Consider the following 19,439-nt stretch of genomic DNA (forward strand, 5'->3'; position numbering starts at 1 on the left):
ATGACAGAAAAAAACAGACAGGAAATACCAGTTGGTAAATGATTTTCACATGTTTTTTGAAACATAGATATGAGTGGTAGGTAAGTAACTTAACAGAGTAGAAGTTACAACCATTTGGAAAAGAGATAAGTAATACCATCAAGTTCCACAAAAAGTAGGCATGAAACATACATTGAATTACATAAAGATCATTTCCCCAGGTTACTTTCTGATAGTCAGGTGACACTTCCTCTATTCCATCCCACCAAAGTGGAGGTCTATTATTTTTTAAAAATGAGCAAAAGTGTTCCTGATATCACTATGGAGGGCAGTGATAACATGTACAACAGCATGTACACAAAGATTAAGTGAAAATCTCCATAGTGAAATGTGAGACCCTTTCTTCTCAGGGCTCTCAGCAGTCAGTATACATTGCGAGCTCACAGTTTCCAGGACTAGGCCCAAAGTCCAAGTAAAAGAGTGGAACTGTTTGTTTCATTTGGAGTTTTCTGGAGAAAGAAGAAAATATAAGCTCTGTATTATATAGTCTAATTACCTTAAAATAATTATACATCCAAATATGTACTCATTGCCTATAACATGTGTAGATTCCAAATGACTTTTTTGTTATTGCTGTTAATTTCCTCTGCCTTAAATACAAATAGTTCCTGTGTTCAGGTAAGACGGCAAGACTGGTGAATGGGAAAATAGAGTGATAGAGACCTGCCTTCAGATGAAAGAAAGAGGGGGATTGGGTTGCTGGTCACACTGGGCCTAGCAACTTCTCTATTTTCCTCAATAATTTAACTTTGACCCTACACCTATAACACTCATGCTCTGTAGCTGATTAGACCATTTTCTTACAAAAATTAGTGGTCACCTACTAATATCTAATTACTGACCTAAAACTATATAAATGTCCTCATCTTATTTTTCCTGCCAAGGAAACAAACATTGTATTTTTGTCTATCATTTATGCTATTCAGAACAGATTTTCTAGTGAATGTTCATTTTCCATGTGCTATTTAACATGAAAGAATGCTAAGCAGAGATTAGTTGTTTTATTTCTTGCATATTAAAATTGCATTTATCACTTTAGAGAGAATGAATCAGGCACTGGGGTTCAATCAGGCTCACTTATTTATAGAAAATGAAGAATGTATCTTTTTGTTGTTCTTGTAAAATCAAGTTAATAATAAGGATCTGTGTGCCTTAGGATAAACTAGAAAGTCATTAACAGTTCAGGGTTCTGGGAGTTCAGACTCCTGCCATAACTGCCATTCTCTGAGCTTGTCTGTGATTCTTTATTTTTTTTCTTTATTAATTCACTTTTTAAAAAAAATTCTCTATTGCCTTCATGTTGTCTGTTTACTCAAAATGTTTGCCTTCACATGGCTCTGGGTTGTCAAGGTAGCAATTATTTCTCCATGTATCTTCCAATATTCTCCCCCTTTTCTCTGCTGTATCCAATTCCTATTCAGAATTCCAGTCAGGAAATCTGAGTAAACGTGCATTTGAATAGACTAAGCTCAAGTCATTGGTCAAACCATGTAGTAACTCCCCAAGAAGCTGTTATCTCTGGTACAACCTGCTATGATTTAGAAGAGTTGGCAGGGAGGATAATGGGGTAAAAATATACATATCAATTTATCAAGTTCATTTAGCATGGACCATTACCTGTCATGCTGGGAAAAATGAGGAAAACACTATAGTAACTAATAAAAAATTTGCCTGAACATTTTAAGTAAATGTGGCTTGTTTTTTTTTTTTTTTTCCTTAGTTTTATTGAGAGACTATTGACATATGATATATGTAAGTTTTGTGATGATTTGATACAAGTATATATTGGAAAATGAGTATCACAATAAATTTACTTAATGCATTCACTCTGAATACTATTATGGGTATATGTGTGTGCTGGTATTTGGTGATAATACATAAGATCTATTCTCTTGATGACATTCCAACATATAATAAGTTCAGTTCAGTCGCTTAGCCATGTCCAAGTCTTTGCGACCACATGGACTGCAGCACACCAGGCTTCTCTGTCCATCACCAAATTCATATCCATCAAGTCAGTGATGGCATCCAACATGTAATACATTATTGTTAATTACAGTCACCATTCAACACATTAGATCACCTAAACACTTACTTTTAAGTGAGAATCTCTTTTCTTTCTTTTCTTTTTTTTTTTGAGAATCTCTTTTATTTTATTAATATCTCCCTATTTCTCCTACTTCCTGGCTCCTGGAAACCACCCTTCTAGTATTTCTATACGTTTAGCTGTTACAGAGTTCTGCATGTGAGAACATACAATTTGTCTTTTTCTGTCTGATTTATTTTACTTAGCATAATGCCCTCAGGTTCCAGCCACATTGTTGCAGAAGGTAGGGTTTCCTTCTTTTATACTGCTTAAGAATATTCCATTGCATATGCACACCACATTTTATTTTTCCATGAATCTTTTGATGTACACTTAGGTTATATCTATATTTGGCTATTGTGGATAACAACACATTAAACATGAGGGTAAAATATCTTTTTAAGACTCCCCCCCAACCCCGGATGTATATCCACATGTAGAATTGGTAAATTATAGTAGTTCTTTTTAATTCTTTGAGGAAACTTCATACTATTTTCCATAGTGGCTACATTGATTTACATTCCCAACAGTGTACAAGTGTTCCCTTTTCTCCACATCTTCAAACAAATCCTTGTTTCTTATAACCCTTCCTCTAGGAAGACTTGCACAGTTTTAGGACTTTTAAATTTGAGTAAGTGTGATGGGTTAATGGAGACTGACTAGTCTGCACAAAAAGGGAGCCCCAACACTTCAGGTTTCTTCTGCACCATTCTTTAATCGTAGGGTCTCAGAATCTCCTTACAAGCTCACACATCAAGTGATCTCTGTCCCACTGGGGCAGTCATGTTCCTTATTCCTCTTCCATAAAGCCCTCTGTCTCCCTTTCCTATAGATCCAGTCTCATTTATGCTGGAGGAAGGGAAATATGGCATCTGGTAATCACCAGTGTCAGGGAATCATACCCTGGTGTGTAGGTTAGTTTCTTTATTCATTTTTTATTTTTCATGAACTTGAAGAAGGTGTGAACAGCACCTTCAAGTCAACAGCAATAAAAAAAGAGAGGAAAGGAAATACACATTAAAAAAAATTTTGCTATGTAACCTTCCCACCTCAGGTTATAAACAGAACCATTCTGGCATTCAAGAATTCTAGTAGTCTCAGATTCACTCTTTATATACTATCAAATCTACCATTAACTTACCATTCTGACAATGTCTTATCAATTAATGTTTTAACTTATTGGCGAATATGACTGATTTTTTCATATTGTTAAATCATTTACTCACTGTTTTGTATTTAGATTTTATTACCATCTAACTGTGTCTTTTACAAGTATACATTGCTTATTCAATGTCCATGCTGGCCTTATCATATTTTTGTTGTTGTTCAGCCACTAAGTCATGTCCAGCTCTCCAACTCTTTGTGACCCTATGGACCTGCAGCACACCAGGCTTCCCTGTCCTTCACTATCTCCTGGAGTTTGCTCAAACTCATGTCCATTGAGTCGGTGATGCCATCCAACCGTCTCATCCTCTGCCACCCCATTTTACTGCCGAATTCAATCTTCCCTAGCCTCAGGGTCTTTTCCAATAAGTTGGCTTTTCGCATTAGTTGACCAGAGTATTTAAGCTTCAGCATCAGTCCTTCCAATGAATATTGAGGGCCAATTTCCTTCAGGACTGACTGGTTTGATCTCCTTGCTGTCCAATCAGCACATGACACAGATGCAATTGGGGTGTGTGTGTGTGTGTGTGTGTGTGTGTGTGTAGATTATATAGTATTTTTAATTTTTTTTTTCTAAAAGACTTCAACTATTTTAAAGAAAAACAATGAGAATTCGATCACCTTTAACTTAGTATTCTTTGCTACAGTTCAGATATATTGATAACAGATCTAGATGCTAAATTTAAGCTAATCTAAATTTAGCTAATAAATTAAGCTCAACTTATAGATAATGAATCTAGTAACAGAGTAATTATTTTTACTATTTTATGTATCTATTACTGTGTAACAGATTACCACAAAGTAATATCCTAAAATAGCACCCATTTACTATCTCCAGTGTTTCCTGTCTGGTGTTTGAGTAAGTTTCTGTCATCAGTGAGGTCAAAATCAAAGATCTACTGGGCTGGGCTTTAATCTGAAGGTTCTAGGGAAAAATTTCTTTCAGGTTCATTCAGATTGCTGTAAAAATTCACTTCCTGTAATTATAAGACTGAAGCCCTGATTTCCTTGCTGGCTTTCAGCTAGGGGTCATTATCAACAGGTTGAAGTCCTTGAATGTAACTCTCTGTCTTCAAACGCAGCAATTGTGCATATAATTCTTCCTGATTGCACTCTCAATTTCTGTAATTCCTCTTCTGTTATCAGCCAGGGAAAATTCTCTGTTTTTAAAGAAATTATGGGATTAAATAGAGCTCAAATATGACTCAAAGTAAACTGATTAGCAAGCATAATTACATTTTTGAAATCCTTTATGACATGTAATTTAACATAGATGTGATATAGTACCATACTTAAAGTCCCAAGGGTTCGGGCAGGAAATCTTGAGGGGCATTTTGGCATTATGCTTACCACAGAGATAAAGGAGTCTTTTTAAAAATCATAGCTTTAGCAAGGGAATCAGAGAATGTATCATTCCATATTTCAAAAGTATAGCTCTATTATTTCTTTTTTTTGGGTGTGTGTGTGTGTTTCATTAATTAATTTTTTTTATTTTTTTAAATATTTTTTTCCATTTATTTTTATTAGTTGGAGGCTAATTACTTTACAATATTGTAATGGTTTTTGTCATACATTGACATGAATCAGCTATGGATTTACATGCATTCCCCATCCCAGTCCCTCCTCGCACCTCCCTCTTCACCCGATACCTCTGGGTCTTCCCAGTGCACCAGCCCTGAGAACTTGTCTCATGTATCCAACCTGGGCTGGTGATCTGTTTCACCCTAGATAATATACATGTTTCAATGCTGTTCTCTTGAAGCATCCCACTCTCGCCTTCTCCCAGAGTCCACAAGTCTGTTCTATACATCTGAGTCTCTTTTTCTGTTTTGCATATAGGGTTATCGTTACCATCTTTCAAAGGCCATATATATGTGTTAGTATACTGTAATGGTCTTTATCTTTCTGGCTTACTTCACTCTGTATAATGGGCTCCAGTTTCATCCATCTCATTAGAACTGATTCAAATGAAGTCTTTTTAATGGCTGAGTAATATTCCATGGTGTATATGTACCACAGCTTCCTCATCCATTCGTCTGCTGATGGGCATCTGGGTTGCTTCCATGTCCTGGCTATTATAAACAGTGCTGTGATGAACATTGGGGTGCACGTGTCTCTTTCGGATCTGGTTTCCTTGGTGTGTATGCCCAGAACTGGGATTGCTGTGTCATATGGCAGTTCTATTTCCAGCTTTTTAAGAAATCTCCACACTGTTTTCCATAGTGGCTGTACTAATTTGCATTCCCACCAACAGTGTAAGAGGGTTCCCTTTTCTCCACACCCTCTCCAGCATTTATTGCTTGTAGACTTTTGGATAGCAGCCATCCTGACTGGTGTATAATGGTACCTCATTGTGGTTTTGATTTGCATTTCTCTGATAATGAGTGATGTTGAGCATCTTTTCATGTGTTTGTTAGCCATCTGTATGTCTTCCTTGGAGAAATGTCTGTTGAGTTCTTTGGCCCATTTTTTGATTAGGTCATTTATTTTTCTGGAGTTGAGCTGGAGGAGTTGCTTGTATATTTTTGAGATTAATCCTTTGTCTGTTGCTTCGTTTGCTATTATTTTCTCCCAATCTGAGGGCTGTCTTTTCACCTTGCTTATAGTTTCCTTTGTTGTGCAAAAGCTTTTAAGTTTCATTAGGTCCCATTTGTTTATTTTTGCTTTTGTTTCTAAAATTCTGGGATGTGGGTCATAGAGAATCCTGCTGTGATTTATGTCGGAGAGTGTTTTGCCTATGTTCTCCTCTAGGAGTTTGATAGTTTCTGGTCTTATATTTAGATCTTTAATCCATTTTGAGTTTATTTTTGTGTATGGTGTTAGAAAGTGTTCTAGTTTCATTCTTTTACAGGTGGTTGATCAGTTTTCCCAGCACCACTTGTTAAAGAGGTTATCTTTTTTCCATTGTATATCCTTGCCTCCTTTGTCGAAGATAAGGTGACCATAGGTTCGTGGATTTATCTCTGGGCTTTCTATTCTGTTCCATTGATCTATATTTCTGTCTTTGTGCCAGTACCATACTGTCTTGATGACTGTGACTTTGTAGTAGAGTCTGAAGTCAGGCAGGTTGATTCCTCCAGTTCCATTCTTCCTTCTCAGGATTCCTTTGGCTATTCGAGGTTTTTTGTATTTCCATACAAATTGTGAAATTATTTGTTCTAGTTCTGTGAAAAATACCGTTGGTAGTTTGATAGGGATTGCATTGAATCTATAGATTGCTTTGGGTAGTATAGCCATTTTGACAATATTGATTCTTCCAATCCATGAACACGGTATATTTCTCCATCTGTTTGTGTCCTCTTTGATTTCTTTCATCAGTGTTTTATAGTTTTCTATGTATAGGTCTTTTGTTTCTTTAGGTAGATATACTCCTAAATATTTTATTCTTTTTGTTGTAATGGTGAATGGTATTGTTTCCTTAATTTCTCTTTCTGTTTTCTCATTGTTAGTGTATAGGAATGCAAGAGATTTCTGTGTGTTAATTTTATATCCTGCAACTTGACTGTATTCATTGATTAGCTCTAGTAATTTTCTGGTAGAGTCTTTAGGGTTTTCTATGTAGAGCATCATGTCATCTGCAAACAGAGAAAGTTTCCCTTCTTCTTTTCCTATCTGGATTCCTTTTACTTCTTTTTCTGCCCTGATTGCTGTGGCCAAAACTTCCAAAACTATGTTGAATAGTAGTGGTGAGAGTGGGCACCCTTGTCTTGTTCCTGATTTCAGGGGAAATGCTTTCAATTTTTCACCATTGAGGGTGATGCTTGCTGTGTGTTTGTCATATATAGCTTTTATTATGTTGAGGTATGTTCCTTCTATTCCTGCTTTCTGGAGAGTTTTAATCATAAATGGATGTTGAATTTTGTCAAAGGCTTTTTCTGAATCTATTGAGATAATCATACGGTTTTTATCTTTCAATTTGTTAATGTGGTGTATTACATTGATTGATTTGCGGATATTAAAGAATCCTTGCATTCCTGGGATAAATCCCACTGGGTCATGATGAATGATTTTTTTAATATGTTGTTGGATTCTGTTTGCTAGAATTTTGTTAAGGATTTTTGCATCTATGTTCATCAGTGATATTGGCCTGTAGTTTTCTTTTTTTGTGGCATCTTTGTCTGGTTTTGAAATTAGGGTGATGTTGGCCTCATAGAATGAGCCTGGAAGTTTACCTTCCTCTGCAATTTTCTGAAAGAGTTTGAGTAGGATAGGTGTTAGCTCTTCTCTAAATTTTTGGTAGAATTCAGCTGTGAAGCCATCTGGTCCTGGGCTTTTGTTTGCTGGAAGATTTCTGATTACAGTTTCGACTTCCTTGCTTGTGATGGGTTTGTTAAGATCTTCTATTTCTTCCTGGTTCAGTTTTGGAAAGTTATACTTCTCTAAGAACTTGTCCATTTCTTCCAAGTTGTCCATTTTATTGGCATAGAGCTGCTGGTAGTAGTCTCTTATGATCCTTTGTATTTCAGTGTTGTCTGTTGTGATCTCTCCATTTTCATTTCTAATTTTGTTAATTTGGTTCTTCTCCCTTTGTTTCTTAATGAGTCTTGCTAATGGTTTGTCTATTTTGTTTATTTTTTCAAAAGACCAGCTTTTAGGAAACACAGAAAGGTGATATAAACGTGAACCCCAAACAACAAAATAAATGGCAACGGGACCATACCTATCAATAATTACCTTAAATGTAAATGGGTTGAATGCCCCAACCAAAAGACAAAAGGCTGGCTGAATGGATACAAAAGCAAGACCCCTATATATGCTGTCTACAAGAGACCCACCTCAAAGCAAGGGACACATACAGACTAAAAGTGAAGGGCTGGAAAAAAATATTCCACGCAAACGGAGACCAAAAGAAAGCAGGAGTCGCAATACTCATATCAGATAAAATAGACTTTAAATTAAGTCTGTGAAAAGAGACAAAGATGGACACTACATAATGATCAAAGGATCAATCCAAGAAGAAGATATAACAATTATAAATATATATGCACCCAACATAGGAGCACCGCAATATGTAAGGCAAACGCTAACGAGTATGAAAGAGGAAATTAATAGTAACACAATAATAGTAGGAGACTTTAATACCCCACTCACAACTATGGATAGATCAACTAATCAGAAAATGAGCAAGGAAACACAAAGTTTAACGGACACAATGGACTAGCTAGACCTAATTGACATCTATAGGACGTTTCACCCCAAAACAATCAAATTCACCTTTTTCTCAAGTGCACACGGAACCTTCTCCAGAATAGATCACATCCTGGGCCATAAATCGAGTCTTGGTAAATTCAAAAAGACTGAAATCATTCCAGTCATCTTTTCTGACCACAGTGCAGTAAGATTAGATCTCAGTTACAGGAAAAAAATTATTAAAAATTCAAACATATGGAGGCTAAACAACACGCTTCTGAATAACCAACAAATCATAGAAGAAATCAAAAAAGAAATTAAAATATGCATAGAAATGAATGAAAATGAAAACACAACCCAAAACCTATGGGACACTGTAAAAGCAGTGCTAAGGGGAAGATTCATAGCGTTAGAGGCCTACCTCAAGAAACAAGAAAAAAGTCAAATAAATAACCTAACTCTACACCTAAAGCAACTAGAGGAGGAAGAAATGAAGAACCCCAGGGTTAGTAGAAGGAAAGAAATCTTAAAAATTAGGGCAGAAATATTATTTCTATTAAGTAGGTCATCGTTCTATTCTCTATCAAAATTTTATCCATGAGAAAAGATAGCATTCCCTTCCACATGGGAAAGAGCCTTGGGAGATATATGTGACATTGTAATATCAATTTAAATGAACATTTAAATGGTGCTTCCCTTGGTGTCTTAGATGGTAAAGAATTTGCCTTCAATGCAGGAGACCTGGGTTCAATCCCTGGGTCAGGAAGATCCCCTGGAGAAGGCAATGGTTACCCACTCTACGATTCTTGCCTGGAGAATTCTGTGGACAGAGGAACCTGGTGGGCTACAGCCCATGGGGTTGCAAAGAGTTGGACATGACAGAGCGACTGACACTTTCACTTCACTTTCACTCTTACACTTCAGTGGTAAAGAACCTGTCTTCCAATTAAAGAGACTTAAAAGATGCAGGTTTGATCCCTGGATTGGGAGCGTCCCCTGGGGGAGGACATGGCAACTCACCCCAGTTTTCTTGCCTGGAGAATCCCATGCACAGAGGAGCCTGGCAGACTACAGTCCATAGGGTCGCAAAAAGTCAGCCACAATAGCAATAATAGTACCACTAATAATAGAGAATACATATTAATTATGTATAATGAAATATATATTCTCACTGTATTTGTAATGAAGAATCTGAATCCAAATTAATTAAAAATCTTTCCCAAAGTCACATAGCTGGTTAAAAGTACATTTGGTAGTCATACAGAATTTCTAGCTTTAGCATCTTAGGTGGTGTACACCTAAGATAAGTTATCCTGGGCACTTGGTCTCCTACATAAAGCTGCTACTTCTTCTCTTGAGTACCTAGATGCATATCTAATTAGTTTTGACACTGTTGCTCTGTCTCCTCATTTGGCCATCTTCCTGTTATTATCACATTCACATACACCAGGCACATACACACATGAAAATAATCACTCATCCTTGCCATGTTTTTGACATCAAAAGCACAAAAATTAAAGTGTTTAGGCAGTGGAACACAATATAAGTTTAGTTCAAGTAAAATGCAAAAATAAATTATTTGAATTGTATGTTACTTTGATATCATTAAATAATCAAAACTATGGTGGTGGTGGTTTAGTTAAGTTGTATCTGACTCTTGCAATACCATGGACTGTAGCTTGCTAGCTCCTCTCTCCATGGAATTTCCCAGGCAAGAATACTGGAGTTGGTTGCCATTTCCTTCTCCAGGGGATATTCCCAACAGAGTGACTGGACCCACATCTCCTGCCATGTGGGCAGATTCTTTACTGACTGAGCCACCAGTCAAGCCCAATCAGAATTATAAAGGTTATCTTATTCATTTACTTTATCCCTGCTATTGAAATTCTATTAGAACAGACTGTATAACTTGGATACCAGTGCATAGCTGGAGTCTTAACTATACAGTTAAAATTTTAAACATGGTTTTGAAATATTCAGCACATTATTTTATTATGTTACCCTAAATTAAATGTCTGGAGATGTTGATTAAGTACTTCCTATGTGTCAAGTGTGGTAGTACTTTTTATGATTATTGTAGCATTAGAGAAGCATTTTGGCCAGAGTCAGATTCTAATATGCTAGTTACTAGTTGCCTATTGTCAAATTACCTCTTTGATGCCTTTGTGGAAATAGATAAGAGACTACCAATATTTAATACACACACACAAAGCCCAAATCAAAACAAACAAGCAAAAACCTCAGACTGTCTATGAAAGGTAAATCAAATGATCTGGTGAAATTACATACTGGAATTGGAACATGTTGTTTGGGCTATGGATTTATTGCTGAAAAAATAATATAATCAGGATAAGCTTCGTGGAAATGTAGATGTTTAAGTTTGGTCTAATTACATTTTAAAAATTTGAATATAGTTCTTTAACATCCTATTGAAAAATCCAAACAAATTTTTGGCTAACACAAAATTATAATGAATGCCTTAGGTTTTATTCCCTGTGTAGAAAGTCAAAACTAATTTTAAAACTTTTTGGTCACTGATCATAAAAACCTACATTTGATATTTGATGTCATATACTTGAAGCAATCTAAAAGAACATATTTTATAAAGCACACTTGAAAAGCCAGAGCAGAAGCAGATTAAAATCACCAGGGTTTATTTTTATCAACCTTGTCAAAGAATTACTATAGGGACTGCCATTGGGACTGCAGCTGGGTTCCTCCAGTGCCTCTAACTAGCCCTCCTGACTTCACTGCAGATTTTCCAGGAGCTCCCAAAGCCTGTGCATATAAGGAGCTGGACTTGCTGATAGAAGGGAACAAGACAAGAGAGAAAGGTTTGTATGTGTTTGACACTTTTTTTCTGCAATTTTGTGACTAAATTCTCATTCCTATTCTGAGTATACAGAAAATAGATGTTAAAATATTTATTTTAAATATAGTTTGTACAAAGCATGATATTTTTCACTGCTTTTATCCCTTAAGAGACTTCTTATTATTTAGATTTAGGAGATATGCATGTGTGTGAGTGTGTGTGTGTGTGTGTGTGTGTGTGTGTGTGTTTTATAGGTTGTCATGAGTTCAAGAAGTCAAGGATATTCCCTCATATTTATTGAAATTGGTGATACTAAATATGTGAGTTCTCTTTCGTTTCCTTTTTATATCTTTTCTTTCTTCCTTGTTTCTTTATACTTGCATGCATAGCTTTATGTAGTCATCTCTTTAAATTGCTATAGCATCACCTATCCTTATCTACATTTTAGTCCAAGGAAATTATTTCTCCAGAAATGTGTATTTTTTAAAATATATCTGCTTGGTAACTATGTCTTTTATAGCTTTAACAGCCTTTTAAGCTTATAAATTTTGTCATGTGACAATCTGTGATTTTAATAGGTCACATAAGAACCTGAATTCTGTTTTAACAGAAACGGACAATAGAAATGCTATCTTGAAATTCTGATGTCAAACTTGGGACGATTAGATGCTAAGATGGGAGGTTAAGATAATTCTGGAATGTTTTACAACATACTTTTGATAGAAAAAGCAATGAGAAAAACAAGTTGAAAGAATGTTAAATCATTAAACAAGACAAAAAATAAGCAAAATAAAGATGATAAAAATGATGAAAATTAATTTATAAATGATTTAGTAGTTCACTTGATTTTTGAAAAGAATTATTTGCAGCTGGAAAAAACAGCTTGAAAACTACAGTTCTTTTTCTTAAGAGGAAAGAGACACTCATCAAATGTGATTTTTTTTCCCTAAATTATGTAATCAGGGAGTGTCAGATCAGGAACAGAACCTACATTTTCTGACTTCCTGTGTCATACGTCTGTAATACTTTGCAATAATGCCTGGTATTTAGAATGAATATTGATAGTATAGGAATAAATTTCAGTGACCACAGTCAGAGAAATTCACATTATGTAACCAATAGCTGTGTCTTTAAAAAATGTAGATTAGGCATATATATATATATATAAATTTTTGCGTATACTTTCAAGTTGAAAAAACAACTGCTGAAAACTAGAAAAAAACAAGTAAAATATGTGGATGAGATAGTTATTCTTTTAAAGGGTTTGAAAAGGTTGTTGCTGAACGATAAGACTCCGGGATTCTTGGCCTCTGGAGGAGATGAATTCAATCCAGGGCCAGAGACGAGGCTGGATCGCTCAGAGCTTTTGTGTAATAAAGTTTTATTAAAGTATAAAGGAGATGGAGAAAGCTTCTGACATAGGCATCAGAAGGGGACAGAAAGAGTACCCCCCTCCTAGTCTTCAGCTGGATGTTATATAGTCACTAGCAGTCTTTTAATGAAAAGAAATGAATGTCTTAAAACTCAGAATGGCACCAGATAATTCATCCCAGGCCATAAAATGATTGACTTGAATCTTGTAGAAGGGCAGATTACCACATGAACAGTTTCATTTACATAGATTAGGGGAACAATATCTGAGTATAACATACCAGTTTGTCAAGTAGGTTGAGCCACTTGGTGGAACCAACTTGAAGACAGAGTCTGGGGTACATTACCATAGCTTAAAGCCAACATTTCCATAAGAAAAAATGTATTGGTTAACTCAAGGTTTGAGAATAGCTAGCTTCAGGTGAGACCAGGTGTCATGGCAACACAGCATTTTAAGAGAAACCTCCTTTTAAATTTGTATAGAGAAGAAAAAAAAATATCGCCAGTTTGTTTCCTCCTGCTGCTTAAGAGAGATAAAAATGTCTGGCACTTGCAGCCTATTTCCTCTGTTTGGAGACCCCTGGCCTTCCTGCCTGTTACCCTCTCAGGTTCATTTCATTTATTTCTAATTGTAGAAGAAATTATTTTTTATAAGGTACTGGAGGTCTCCATAAATAAAGTTTTAAACTTTAATTCTGTTCTTCCACTTGTAAAGTGGGGTAATCTGATTACCTACTTTATATCCTGGTAGTTAATTTGGAATTTTCAGTAGTGATTAGTTGTCAAAATACTTTATGACTTTTATAGAAATCTGTACTCAGTGGCATGTTAAACTCATTGAAGAAAAAGTATTCCTTGTGCTCCCCTTGTCTTATAAATGGTGAAGCATTTATAGAATATTAGTCCTTTTTGAATTAATAATGAAAGTTATTATTTAGATAATTATTGCAATGCGTTAGATGCCCATATCTGTATCTAAATGCTTTATATGGATCTTTTCACTAGATTTTCACAAGAGTCCTATGTAATAGGTACTATTATCATCACTGTTTTCAGATGAAAAAAAATACAAGGCTCAAAGAATGTTTAACTTGACTAAGATTATCTAACAGTTAAGTAGCGGGCCACATACTGGAACCCACTTAGTTTAACTCAAGCACTCACGTTAACCATTGATAAGCTGTCTTTTGGGGGATATTACTGCCAATTTTATTTTAGGAATTGAAGATTACTCAGTTCTCTTTTCTAAGAAACACTTTCTTTGAGACTGAAGAAACCAAGATGACCCTGAATATCAGGGATTTTTTTTTTTAATTCCTTTTTTGAAGATTGTGGTAAGGCAGAATGAGCCTTGGTTTCTTAACTATCTCTGTCAGGATGTTCTCCATGTAGATTTTTAAAATGAATATGTAACAGAGATGGTGTTTTCAGTTAATTAGAAGGAATTTATAAGATGACCTTTCTAGTGAGTCCCTTGCATATCAAATACCTTTAATGTATCACACCTTAATTATTTAGCATCCTCTGTTGCAAATTCATTATTTCTTGTATTAAAGAAGTAATAAGAGTCAGTGTTGGTTCAGCAAAACAAGGAGGAGTGAAAAAAGAGCAAATTAAAAATTTGATCCTTCAATAATAATAGCTATTAGATTTAACAAATGATCCTGGAATTTAATTAAATCCTATCAGAACTACAAATGTATAACTAGACTTTTTAATGTTGCTACAAAACCCATGCCATGTAAAAGGAGAAGCAGATATTAGTATAAATGTAGATGCATATATAGATGTGTTTCCCATTTCCATATCTCAGATACCTCTTTGTGGAGAAGAGTGGGGGGGTGAAATGTATCAGTTTGTTATGTTTACATATTTAATTACAGCTGATGGCATCAATGTCTACATTTGTTGAATTCGTTAAGAAAATGATGGAACTGATGAGAAATAAGTTATATGTGTTTACTGAATTCTAGTAAAGGATTGGGTTTATATTTTAATCTCATTCATTATGCATTGTATACTTCTTAAACCATATTACAAAATAAGAGATTTTAAATGAATTTTAATTATGGAAGCAATATTGACATTACACCTTCTTTAGTAAAGAAATCAAAATGCTGTTTACCACCAAAATCCCCTTTGGCCATCTCTCTCCTTGTTTCTGACAAGTAAATCTTTCCTCCACACTTTTCCATGTCAATTTATAAGTATAGAGGTTCTGATAACAACTTCACAATATTCAGTGGACATTTTTTTTAACATACAGGTGTTATACTTAGATTATCCCTGTGTGCTTTATTATGTTTTTATTCAAAATATATCTTAGTGATTTATATCACAGTAGATGTGCCACATGAATCCAACATTAAAATTTCTTCCTAGTTTTCCTAATAAAAACATAACACAACCTATTTCTATTCTATTTTCAAATATTTAGGTCATTTTTAGTTTGTTTTGAATGGAGACAAGTCTGCAATGAATGTATTTGTGTAGTTTCAGGGTAAGTTGCTCTGGGTTGTACATCAAAACTTTACATGCTCAAACTTTTTATTTTTATGAAACTGATCAGTGGAGATAGCATCTCATTGTTTATTGTGTATTACTCTGATTTTAAGGAGATTGTGTATTTTCACACACATCTGATTGGCTACTAATAGCTTCCTTTCTATGCATTGCCTATTGAAATGCATTGTTCTTTTAGAAAAACTGGGCTATATATCTTGAAATTATAGACTTATAGGATTTATATTAATCTAATTTTGTCACTTTTTTGCTTCTAATTTATTTGTTTTTAATTGGAGGATATTTTCTTTACAATATTGTGTTGGTTTTTTCCATATGTCACCATGAATCAGTCATAGAGATGGGTCATTTCACCATTTTTTTAAAATATTTTGTCCATGTGGGATTTTACCATGCAGAAAATTTAAATGTACTATATGATTCTTTATTAATTTGCTTTAGTACATTGCTTTATAAATGTCCTATACGATGATAGAAATTCTAATTATTTTTCAAATACTTTTTCTAATTTTGCTTGATACATTTATATCTTTCAATTATCTGGCATATAATCTTTTTATGTGCCCTATGAGGTGCTGTTTTTTCCTCCAGAGAGTAATTCAAAGTCCTCACATCCAGTTACTGAAAAGTTCATTATTTTACATCAACTTGAAATTTCAATAAAACATTGACTAAATTTCAACATATTTATATGTTTACTTATTTACTATGTTCAAGTGAAGCAGTTTGTCTTTAGCAGTTACTCTTTAATTACCATAGTTTTATAATATGCTTCAATTCCTTTGGGTACTTTCTTTTAAAAAGTTAGGTTAACTATATTGGTTATTAACTGTTTCTGAGGTTTGAAATCAAATTCTCAAATTCAGGAAAAATTGCCAGAATTTTTGTTTTAATTGTTGAATACATTAATTAATTTAGAAAAAAAATAACATTCTTTAATGTCAGATTGAGTAAAGTGCAGTATTCAATTGCTCTTATAACATTTCAGAAACACATGTATCAATGCATAAACTTTATCTTTTTATGAAATGGAGCTTTGAGTGTAACAGCTTTGTGATACATTTTATAGCAGATTGCATGTAGGAAGAGATGTAGTGTTATTTTTTGCACCAAAGAGAAATTTCATTTTAATTAAAATATTCTAGGACTTGGTCCTGTGAGCATGTAATGAGCCTGGTTTAAAAAAAAAAAAAAAAAAGGAGTTTCAATTCAAAGAGGCACAAGATGATGGGAGACATTAAGTGAAAAAGAATCTTTGAATGCAGTCTGCCCTCCCTTCATTATGCTGTCATAAAAGGAAGTGCTGGGGGGAGGAGCCAAGATGGCGGAGGAATAGGACGGGGAGACCACTTTCTCCCCTACAAATTCATTGAAAGAACACATTTGAACGCTGAGCAAATTTCACAAAACAACTTCTGATCGCTAGCAGAGGACATCAGGCGCCCAGAAAAGCAGCCCATTGTCTTCAAAGGGAGGTAGGACAAAATATAAAAGATAAAAAGGGAGACAAAAGAGCTACGGACGGTGACCCGTCCTGGGAAGGGAGTCTTAATAGAGGAAGTTTCCAATCACCAGGAAACCCTCGCACTGGCGGGACTGGGGGAAGTTTTCGGCAATCTAACTGGGAGGAAAAATTAAATAAGGCCCACAGATTACGTGCCTAAAAGCAACTCCCAGCAGAAAAGTACCCCAGACGCCTGCACCCGCCAGCAACAAGCGGGGGCGGAATGGAGAGGAGCGGGCGGCATTGCTTAGGGTAAGGACCGGCCCGAAGACCCTGAGAGCAATCGGAGGGAGCTTTTTTTAAACGGTGGGACAAAATTAACCGGCCGGAACACACTGCCTGCGGTTCGCAAAACAAAGGGAATGAGAAAGTACAGAAAAGAGCCGGCCCGTCCCCGCTGGAGGTAGGAGGCAGGGGGAAGGGGAAAAGGGCAAACTCAGCCCCTGAGAAGCCACCCCCTCCCGCATTGCAAACAGGCCGCCGGTTCCTATCTAAAGACTTCCTGAGACCTGACTGGCGGCGCACGCTGGGGCCGCGGAGGGGAAAAGCACGCCGCACTCAGGCAAAGTACGCCCAAGCCTCTGGCTGCCTGGGCCGCGCAGGCCAGGAAAGGCACAGAAGGCAGGCGCAACCGAATCCGCGCTTTTGTGGAGTACCAGAAAACAGGAACCGCACTCAATGTAGGGCCCACTCCATATAGAGCATCCGGGAGCCTGAGCAGTGTAGACGGGGAAAGCACTGACATCCATGAGCGGGGCAAACCCAGTGTGGCCGGTGAGTGCTAGCCACGCGGAGCGGTATCTGTCTGCAGCGCCCCACCCTCCCCGTAGCAGGACTAAACTGAACTAGCGAACCTAAATAAGAGATCACCTCCGCCCGCCTGTGTCAGGGCGGAAATTAGACACCGAAGAGAAGCCAAAATAAACAAAGGGAACCGCTTCAGAAAGGACCGGTGCAACAGATTAAAATCCCTGAAGGTAACACCGACTACACTGGAAGGGGCCTATAGATATCTAGAAGTGTAAGCTGGAAAGAGGAGCTATCTGAAATTGAACTGAACCTACACTGACTGCAACAACTCCAGAGGAATTCCTAGATATATATGTATTTTTTTTTTATTTATTAAAAAAAATTTTTTTTCTTTCCTTTTTTTTATTTTTTATTTTTTCTCTTTTATTTTCTTGTATTTTCTTTTTTTAATTTATTAAAAAATTTTTTCTTTCCTTTTTTTAATTTTTTCTCTTTTATTTTCTTTTAAAACTCCCTATTACTCCCCCATTACTCCTCAACTTTCATTTTCATATATTTGCACGTTTTTTTTTAATAGGAAAAAAAAAATTTTTTCTTTCCTTTTTTTTATTTTTATTTTTTCTCATTTATTTTCTTTTAAAATTCCCTATTACTCCCCTATTACTCCCCAACTTTCATTTTCATATATTTTTACGATTTTTTTAATTAGGGAAAAAAGATTTTTTTCTTTTTCTAGATTTTCTCTTCTATTTCCTTTTAAAGTCCTCTAATACTCCTCTATTATTCCTTAATTTTCATTTTCATTTCACTATAACCTTGGCAAAAAAAAAAAAGAGAGAGAAACCCTATTTTTAAACCAAACTTCATATACATTTCTAAATTTTTTTGTGTGTTTTTGTTTTTGTTTTTAAATATTGTATTTCAAAGAGTCTAACCTCTACACTAGATTTTTAATCTTTGTTTTTCAGTATGTGATATAAATTTTGGACATTTAAGAATCCAATATTCAGTTCCCATTTCTATTCAGGAGTGTGGTGATTAGTCTCCCACGTTCGACTCTCTGTTTTCTACCTCAGAACACCTCTATTTCCTCCTTTCCCCTTCTCTTCCGAATCCAATTCTGTAAATCTTTGTGGGTGTCTGGGCTACAGAGAACACTTTGGGAACAGATAACTGTGTAGATCTGTCTCTCTCCTCTTGAGTTCCCTTTTTCTCCTCCTGCTCACCTCTATCTCCTTCCTCCCTCTTCTGTTCTTCATGTAACTCTGTGAATCTCTCTGGTTGTCTCTCACAGTGGAGAATCTTTTCACCATTAACCTAGAAGTTTTATTATCAGTGCTGTATAGTTGGAGAAGTCTTGGGACTATTGGAAGAATAAAACTGAAATGCAAAGGCAGGAGACTTAAGCCCAAAACCTGAGAAAACCAGAAAACTCCTGACTACACGGAACATTAAGGAATAAGAGACCATCCAAAAGCCTCCATACCTACACTAAAACCAACCACCACCCAAGAGCCAATAAGCTCTAGTACAAGACATACCACACAAATTCTTTAGCAACACAGGAACATAGACCTGAGTGTCAACATACAGGCTATCCAAAGTCACACCTAACACAAAGACCCATTGCAGAACTCATTACTGGACACTCCACTGCACTCCATAGAGAAGAAATCCAATTCCACGCACCAGAATGCTGACACAAGCTTCCCTAACCTGGAAACCTTGACAAACCAATCGTCCAACCCCACCATCTGGGTGAAACCTCCACAATAAAAAGGAACCACAGACCACAAGAATACAGAAAGCCCACTCCAGACACAGCAATCTAAACAAGATGAAAAGGCAGAGAAATACCCAACAGCTAAAGGAACATGAAAAAAGCCCACCAAGTCAAATAAAAGAGGAGGAAATAGGGAATCTACCTGAAAAAGAATTTAGAATAATGATAATAAAAATGATCCAAAATCTTGAAAACAAAATGGAGTTACAAATAAATAGCCTGGAGACAAAGATTGAGAAGATGCAAGAAAGGTTTAACAAGGACCTAGAAGAAATTT

At 35.8% G+C, this 19,439-nt stretch overlaps 1 pseudogene; it reads right to left on the minus strand.

Moving 5' to 3' along the window:
* Positions 1 to 17,378, minus strand: part of LOC139033678 (olfactory receptor 4C6-like) — a 32,017-nt pseudogene extending 14,639 nt beyond the window's left edge.
* Positions 17,379 to 19,439: the final 2,061 nt, after the last annotated feature.

Source organism: Odocoileus virginianus, unplaced genomic scaffold (assembly GCF_023699985.2).
Source record: "Odocoileus virginianus isolate 20LAN1187 ecotype Illinois unplaced genomic scaffold, Ovbor_1.2 Unplaced_Scaffold_30, whole genome shotgun sequence".
NCBI classification, from domain to species: domain Eukaryota; kingdom Metazoa; phylum Chordata; class Mammalia; order Artiodactyla; family Cervidae; genus Odocoileus; species Odocoileus virginianus.